The 9,163-nt window shown below is 36.1% G+C and overlaps 1 protein-coding gene across 4 annotated transcripts in view; it reads left to right on the plus strand.

The window, feature by feature from the left end:
- The window catches only part of LOC116993884 (synaptotagmin binding cytoplasmic RNA interacting protein), a 26,296-nt gene extending 23,362 nt beyond the window's left edge, over window positions 1–2,934 (plus strand). For all 4 annotated transcript variants that reach the window (XM_033055061.2, XM_033055064.2, XM_033055060.2 and 1 more), the window contains exon 12: window positions 1–2,934. This exon is cut by the window's left edge. The gene's annotated coding sequence lies outside the window, so the exon portion shown is untranslated.
- Window positions 2,935–9,163: the final 6,229 nt, after the last annotated feature.

A 9,163-nucleotide genomic window follows, 5' to 3' on the forward strand; every position in this document is an offset into this window, starting at 1 on the left:
ATCTTAATAAAGAATAAAGTTGTTCTTTAAAAAATCTGCTTTAAGTAGATTTTTCCCCCAAGTTTTCTTAGTTAAGGATTCCAAAAGTGGTATTCACAAATTCTTGCATTTAAATTTTTATTGCAGTGGTATAGATGAATACCATCATTGGTATCCTTAAATTTTATTTCTGCTCATGAAGGTTAATCATGATTGTCTATTTAGTAATCACTTACGAATTGTGTTCAGATACAGCAGTTTCAGGTGTAATCATCAGAGCTGGTTAGTCAGGCATTCCAGATAGTGGTTCTTTTCAGAACCTTTTTTAAAGGGTTGGTTAACTACCTCAGTAGCAGAGGATTGAACTATACCCTGTCTGTACTGTACATAGAAAATCTTTGTAGATAAAAGCAAGGCTTGTTTAATATGATATGAGGGTAAGATTATAATATACCAAATGTAACATTCTTAGTTGCCTTTAGTTCCAGAGGCTTTGTAAGACTTCCTCATGACCATCATAACAGGCCTTGCTTTTGTCGTATTTTGTGGCTGAAAAAGCAGCCTTGCTTCTTCAGATATTGTAGTTATTTGGATGTATAATAGTTTAGCAAGATGTTACTTTTGTAAGACATCAGATGTTCAAAAAAAGTGCATCAGCAACTTGTACTAAATACTGCAGTGTCCCTTTATAAAAGGTCAGACTAAAACTGACAACTGTACAGTGAAGCCTGACATTTGGATATTTTGAAGTTTTTCATAAATCATAGAATAGTATATGGCTGTAGTTTAGCTTTTTAGGTAAAAGGTATGTTTTCATTAGTGCATTTCTTACTGCTGATCACTGTAAAAACATGTGGATCAGCCTTCCATTTCTCTTACGCAGATCATGATAACCTGTAGAGTAGAGTAGAGTACAATCATTTGTGCTATGTTTTTAATTTTCTAAAGCACCTTGATGACAGTGAGTGTTCAGTGGTGAAGCATCCTCTATTGAACCACCCTTAAAAAAAGACAAAATAAAAACAGAACCTTGCCAAGTCCCGTTTCATATAGGTAAAAGATAAAATTATGACTTACTTTGGACTTGGCAGAAAGAGTTCCCTTAACCCCCTTCACAAAGGGATACTGCAGTTATACTACATACCCATAGGCACCACAATGAAAATTGAAGCTTATACCTAATTAAGGTTTTATACACACCAGTTCCCCCAGTAAATGCAAATTTTAACAAAATTAGACATGTCATATGTTGAAAATGCTCATGGCAAACAATCATTTTGCATTCCTGCAAATAAAATTGTTTTATACTGTAAGCTGGAGGCGAGTGTAACTTATTTTTGTAATAAAGTTTTTATTTTTTTTATGTGTCATTAATATAAATGTGTGTTAGTACAGAGATCTTCTGGTTAAAAACTTAGAATCGCACACATTTCAGTATGTTTACTTGTATTTACATAATTTTTAGAATAGTGGTTGCCAATAGCCTGTATGTTTTCACATTAATTGATTTTTTTTGTTATCTTAATAAACCATTTTAGTATGTTGTATGTCAATTACTGGGATAGCTGGGACATAAAGTGTAATTAAAAATTGTCAAGTATTCATTGGAATATGTAAATGTGCCTTGCCAGTTTTGAACTTTAAGACAAAGTAAGTGAACAATGGTGAAATGAGTAGTCAATGCCTAAAAGACATTTACTGCCAGAGTTTCATATACTGCCCTTGCTAAAGAAAAGAAATTTCTTCCTCAAATTCGAGCGTAAAACTTAACAATTGCATTAGCTTCTGAATTTTCAAATCTACTTAAAGAAATTAGGCTTATGGAAAGTGGGTTTGCTAATTGTAGCCTTAAGTATAATTTTGAATTTCAATGTAATCCTTGGTGCTGGCATTCCCAGTGCCAAGGAGTTTAAATGCTCCCTTCAAAGAGGTTGCCATGCCTACTGGCATTTTTACTGTCATACGGTTTTATAAGGAACACTGTCAAGATGTGGAAACCAATTTTGAACTCGCTATGTAATGAAATGCTGGGGGCTGTAGGAGAGGGAAAGTCCTCAGATTTCTTAATTTTGAAATCTCTCCATTGCTGAAAAATTTAAAACACTTGTTGGATCACAAGTGCTAGTGACTAGTTCTTAGTCTGGAAATGTGTTGCGGGGGATAAGGAATTGTAACAGTGGATGGAAGTGCATAAAAACATTGCAACTAAGGCACTATGTGTGTTGAAATTGTGGATTAAATCCCTAATTTCAGCTCTGATAAAAGCATGGGGAATGACTATTTAAAGAAGAAAAAAGGCAAAATTGACAGGAAAGTTTTTATGGAATGCAAGCAATGGTGAGTGAGCAAAATACCAAGATCCTGACAGTGTTCCCTCTAATTATGAACTCAAGCCATTATAACTTTTACAATTAAATATTATTTGCACTGTTCTGACATTGGTGCAGTTTTTTAGAAAAAGTATCAGAAAACTAAATTGCATGTGGTGATTAATATTGTGGAAAAAAAAACTAAAATCAAAAAAATGTTATTTTTCAAAGCTTTAAATTTGACTGTTTAAAGAAAAACCATTAAGTGGAAATACTGGTGAGAATGGGCAAGCGCATATATACAACATCATTTTGGTTGCACTTGGGTGTTGGTAAACTTGAAATGTTCTACAGCAATAATGCATCTCTCAGGGGGTGCTTTTGGTGACAGATAAACATATGACACAGTTCTTTTTGGCATGTTGAAGGGAAGTTTTGATTTAATATAATGTGCTGCCTCTGTTTATTCTCGTAGGAGGCTTTCTTTACTGAAACACCTGCAAAGGTGCATAAGTTGTGTAGTTCCACATTGGTTTGTAATGTGTTTCTAAATTCGAAGTCTAGTTGAATTTATTAAGAAACCGGAAACTGCTGCTGCTTAACACTTCTGGTTTATAAACACTCCAATACACAGCTTTTAAAATTATACTCTTGTTTTAATACTCATTTTTGTTTGGAAGGTTTCATAATAGGACGTGCAACTGTACTTTTTTTTTTCTTTCCAGTTTTTAAAGAGGAGATTTGTTATGACCCAGAACTTAAGTTTGTGTTTTTACTGTTGGAGGAAGGCTGTTATTATAATAAGATACTAAGATCAGTTTCTGAATTTCTGCGTTGTACAACTCTTATGTAAATACTGTCTTTAAAATCTAAAATAAGGAATAGTAATTCTGTTCTTTTTAGGGGTGAGGGGTATGACATAATCTAAAATAAATGTAGTGTCCTCTAAAGGCAGGATTCCCAACTTCAGGACAGAAATGTTTTATATATGGCTGCAACTTTTTTATTCCCTTGTGCCTTTGATTATTCTTCAGAGGCTTAACTTCCCTGTTCAGCCTAGCAATTATTTTAGTGCTTCCATGTGCCAGTAAGGGGAGGCATGTTTTTTTTTTTTGAGAAATAAAAGGCAACATGAACATAAACACACAGAACATTTTCACAAAATAGTGTGTTTAAATTGATACACTGCACAACATTAAGACTGTTATTCCCTCACATTAGTGAGGTATTAGTGGAAAATATTGTTTAAAATGGAATAGCAACTTTTGGCAATGAGTAGTAGTAGGCAATGAGGCGGTGAACTTAATAAGACAGTTTTTGAACAACTGAAATGGGTAAAGTGCAAGCTTGTGTCTGTGTTCATGCCCTGAAGCTTATGATTCCTGACTTTATGACTATATGGACTTAATGGACATAGAAGTCTGTCTTTATGCAGTGTCTTGCTGAATTAACTCCAGCACCAGCACATGACATCTCTTGTCTGGGCCTACCTAGTTGAATTAGGTGGGCATAGGAAACACCAGGTTGTACTTCGCCATTAGCTCTGTCAGATAAAAATGGGATGTGGCAACAGGAGAGGAAATTGTGCTGAAGATCCTTTGATCCTTAATACAGGTAGTGGGGCAAGAAGGAATAAGTTACTGCCACTTTACAGCCATTTATTACAAATAAACAATGCTTCCTTGAAGCTCTGATGTTAAAATCTTTCCAGGAGCCTGATTTTCACAGTTACTTGGTCACAGTTTGCAAGTGTATATTCACTTACGTTAAAAAAATCCATGGGATGAAAGAGTGCTTTGATGCCCCTTTGTCTTGATTGTTACAAAGCAGAGATTTGTTGAAAAGTGCCACTAGGACTAACTTGTTAGTTGACTGGCAATTTGGAGGGGTGATAGTCTCATGTAATTGTTATGTGATTTATTTAAAGCTATCTTCACAAAAGCTTCTTTAGATGGTCAGACTTCTGGGTACATGATAGAAGCTTTTTTTATTAAAAAAAAAGTAGAAAAATAAAAGCATCTGTGAAGTCTAGAAAACACAGTCATAACATGTAGGCAATAGATACTTAAATGCAGATTGCATATTTAAAGTTAAAATCGTGAAATACAGTTCAGATAATTGTTCATGAAGTTTAATGTCCACTCTAAAGCTGACACTTGCGTTCAGTCATTTAGGTGAAACTTGGATTGTCAAAAAAAAAATGTAATTCCCCGTAGTCTGAGAATGATTCATTTGGCTGATAATTGGTGACAGTTCCCTATGCATTGTTAGTGTGATAGTGTACTTGTGTTGGTCACTAACATGTAGAAAAGGCATGGAATCTTACTCCTTGTTTTTGCACTAAGGAAATTATGAAATACACTCTTAGTTATGCTGCACAGCCAGTAGAGTAGCCTATGTCATTTGACTGCACAGAAGATAATGGTAAGTAAAAATAGACTTTCTAGTACTTAAATGATTTGCAGCACCTAAAATCCAACTTCAGTAGACTGTTTAATTCCTCATCTGCAGTGATTAACCCAGGTTGTGCATTTTAACTCTTAGTGTGTCCAATTCCAAGTGTGTTCAATGCCAAGTTAATGTTGAGTGTAATCTGATACTGTTTAGTGTTAAATATTTCAGATCTAAAAATGTCTTAAATGCTTCATAGATAATTCAATATATATTTTTACACTAAAGGTTAGTAATCATAGTAGTTTAAGGGATTTTACATGAACACAAGTCATCTATTGAAAGCCAGGAATGGAATGTATCAGATCCTGAGTTCCTGGTTCCAAGTGTCGTGCTTTCAGTATTGTTCTGCCATCTAAAGTAACAGTTTTCAGATTTTTTTTTTCCTATTTAGTGTGATGAGGAATATACCTAATTCTGTCACTCATAATGGTAATTTAAAAATAACTACTAACTACTATTACTAAGTGTAATGAAAACACTTCCTGCTTGGGAATTTGACAAAGATAAATTTACAGATGTCCCATCGGTAAATCAGGGCTTTTCTTAAGAAGCAATGTCAGCTTACTTTAGAATGAAGCTGTTTTACAAAACACTGGTGAGAGCTGGCATAAAATAAATTGTAAGCAATCTTTTCATTATGCAGATGTGCATTACAATTCAAAGATGATTATAACATTACAGTATTTGAGATGACAGATAAAAATACATAGTTCCTGCATCTGGAAAGCCAAAGTAACTATTAAAGGACTGTTCCTGTTTCAGATTGTGGTCAAAGGCTTCCTTTGAATATTGTTATAAAATGTTTTTTCTTGTAGTACAAATAGTAGTTCTGACAAGCCAACCTGTTTCCAATCCACAGTTTTCAACAGAAGTTGAAAAAGTTTTCAACAGAAATTGAGTTTTGTATGTGTGCTTAAGTTGATACTTCTAGCAGAAGACAAACATTCAGTGAAAATCACTGATGTGTCTTTTACCAGGAAGTGACCAGTGTGTAACTGCCTTATATAAGTTTAGTGAAACTGTCCAGTATTTATGTTATCTACGGTTATAGAGGTGTGATAATTTGCACTTGCTTTTGAATTAGTAAGATACTTAAGAGCTACTTTGAAGAAAACTGGTATAGATGTTGTCAAAATCTGTCAGAATTTGCAGATGAAGAAATATGATGTGGGTTTCATGTTAACAGAAGACAAGGCCTGGATATAAAGGGACAGGTGGTCATAACCTCTCTCATTGGAAGACCTGATGGTATAACAAGGCTTAGGTGGCTTCAAGCATTAGCAGTGCCTTGCTCCACTATTTTCTTGTAATACTAACACAACTCTCAGGAAAACACTCCAACTCATTATGGGACTAACTCCAGTGAGATCAATCTTCCAGTTAAGAAGGATCTGTAAGGTCTTAAATCCATTGATTTTTAGGATGGTGTTTGCAGCTTGGGTTTGCATAGAAGTGACCTTACAGTGGGACTGGTGTAATAAATGGCAGTTCACATTTTTGCTTAATGTTGCACTAACTTGATGTTTTTGTTTTAAGCCATTCAGGTGGCCATGTTTCTATCCAAAAAAATGTTCTTAATATTCGTATGTCCTGAATTGATCAGTAAGGCTTAGACCCTAGTACTTAATTTGAGCTAGTTGTCTTTTCCTAGGTTACCTGTTAAAATCAGTATAGGTTTCTACTAGCAAGTAGAGTTTTGTTTTCTTAATGGCATTATATATATATATTACAAACATCCACTGTGTAACATTTCTAAATAGTACTGCTTTCATTGAGTAATGAGTGGAGTATTCAGATGAATAGTGAAGAAACATTGCTAACATTGTTTCATTGGCAAATGAAGCCTGCCAGTGTGTAATGCAGTTTGAGGTGCATGAAGGTGTACCCGCCATGCAGGTACAGATGGCACTGAGATATAACAAGTAGTGGTTACATCTCAACAAGGTGTGCACAAATTACCTTCAGTGATGGCCTGTTCTAAAGCACATTGTGTGGTGTTGAAGTGTGCTAAAATACTTCTGTAGTTTTGCTGCGGAGCTAGTAAAGAACAGCTACGATAACTACTACAGCTGCAGGTAGATGATGATCAACTCCAGTTTTTGTAGTCTCGAGATGAACAAGAGACAGTCATATTTACTGTGTATTCTGAGTTTCTAAATCCTTGTGAAGCAACTTTTTCTTTTAATGTGTGAAGATTAAAACATGTAAGATTCAAATTCCTAATGCAGTTAAAGATAGAATAACTTAGCAGTTCTGGTTTTAAGTTCAGATGGCTGGGTGTAGTTACAGCCCAGCAATCGAGGCATGTATTTTAGAATCAAGGTAATTTTTTTACTCTGTTGAGAAAGACTGAACCTGTTTAACAGCAGGGCTAATCTTAGTATAACCGTAGTTAGCAAAAATTCATATACTGCTGTGGGGTGGGTGGGAGGAGACACAACCAACCCACAGGAACCAAACACAAACACCCCCCCCAAATACCCGTATCCTCTGATCCTGAAAGATGTTTAGGAAGAGGACAATATTCACTACTTTGTAAGGGCAGTGCAATCTAAATAGGTGTTGGAATTCTTACATCGGGGCAACTGAGATTAATGTGATAATCTTGGAACTTCTGCCTTCCCACCACATAGTAAAAATCATGTCAAGAGATCTCAGGTTTCACAAATGAACTAAAATTGTGGTTAATGTTCACATTAAGGAAGAACAAACATGTCTTGACTCAGACATCTGGAAGGGCAAAAAGTGTCTGTGAAAGAAAAACTTGCAGGGTCTTTTGTAAAAATCTCTGTTCTTTCTCAAGCAATGTTGACAGCCAGGGAGTTCCTCCTCAGAGGAATACCAAGGGATTTGTCTTGTATTTAACAGGTTGGTCTAGGACTGATCACATGACAAGAACTCTCCATTTTGGAAAGCTCTTAACAAAACATATTATTTGTTCCCTGAGAAAAGGAAAAAAATGACACAGTTTGAAAAAGAAGTCATCTCCTTGTGGGCAAAAGACAGCCATCAAAGCTGCCTGAACTATATTACTGGCAAATTTCTAATCTAGGATGAAAAAAAATAGGGAAATAACCTGGCAAACCACAACAAACAACATCTTAATTTAGCTATGTTACAGCTTTATAGAATCTTTCCTGCCTCTAACCTGTCTGTCCTTTTCCTGTGAAAGGTAGGTGCACTCTTTAGCCAGGCATCATCTAGCAGCCACAGCATAATGAGAGGGGAATGTCAGGTGATGGATCTTGTCCAGATGGAAACACCAAGTCAGAATCCAAGTCAAAAGCAGACAGGGCCCTTGGATTATGTGTCAGAAGGTAAGAATATCCTGTCCTGGCTGTTACAATCATCAGGGCCACTTTATCTTGGTACATATTTCAGAAGAAAATTGTATCTCTGTAAGGGAGGAGGTTTTAAATACAGCAAAATTCAAAATTTGTGCAAAAAAACCCCCCGTTACTCTACCTAATGCTGCTGTTTCAGATATCCTGTTCAGGGAAGTGAGTGATGGCCTAGAGCTGGTATTTGTGAAATTGCTGTTTGGAAGTGATGAACTAATCGCCTTCTCTAGAGGGAAGTAAGAGCGAGCCTTGAATATCTGATACACTTATTCCAAAGTCAGACCTTTTCTTTCCCCATGTAGGTAAGGAGTTTTTCCATCTCCTTTTAATGGTATAACATATTTGCCACTCACAGCCCTTAGAGGGCGGGTAAAAGTAGGGTAGTTATGAGAAACTTTTTAATAAGGCCCAATGATGCTTCATAATTGAGTGATGCTTGAGGAAATGCCAAGTTCCTAGCAAAGTTTGCATTTTAAAGTCTTGATTTGAATGTCTCAATGCAGGGCACAAGGTGAGAATAGGTGTTACACTTGTAAAGCTGGGGTGAATCAATGCCAATTCAGCAGCCTCTGCAAGTGCTCAAGCTCAGGATGGACCCAAAGAGCTCCCAAATACACCAGTGCCTTGTACTGAGACACTTTTGTTCTTGAAAAGTGTGACACAAGGTCAGCATCCTGCAAGGGAAAAGTGGCTGATCGTTTCTTGGAACTAGGCCAGGACTTCTAATTCATTAACGACCTGGTAGTGCAAGGAACCCAAATAGATGTGTTCTACACTGAAGGTGGTTGCTGCTCAGAAATGAAAGTGTTTAAAATTAACAGCATGTGCTTGGAAGCATACCTCTGGGTATGGCTTAAGAACCAGTATGAAAGTTGCTGAACTTGTTTGAAGATGTTCTGTTTCCCAGGTTACATGTCTTAGTTCAAGAAATTACACTTCCTTAATGAACAAAAGGAATTTTTTTTCTAAAGCTAAGGCCTCTCTAACAGATCAGAAGGTAGGAGGAGGCTGTAGAAGGAATGTGGTAAGGTAGAATATACTTGGAAGTTGTTTCTCAGCACAGTCTCTACTTCCTGAGTT

The sequence above is a fragment of the Catharus ustulatus genome, chromosome 3 (genome assembly GCF_009819885.2).
Source record: "Catharus ustulatus isolate bCatUst1 chromosome 3, bCatUst1.pri.v2, whole genome shotgun sequence".
In the NCBI taxonomy this organism is placed as follows: domain Eukaryota; kingdom Metazoa; phylum Chordata; class Aves; order Passeriformes; family Turdidae; genus Catharus; species Catharus ustulatus.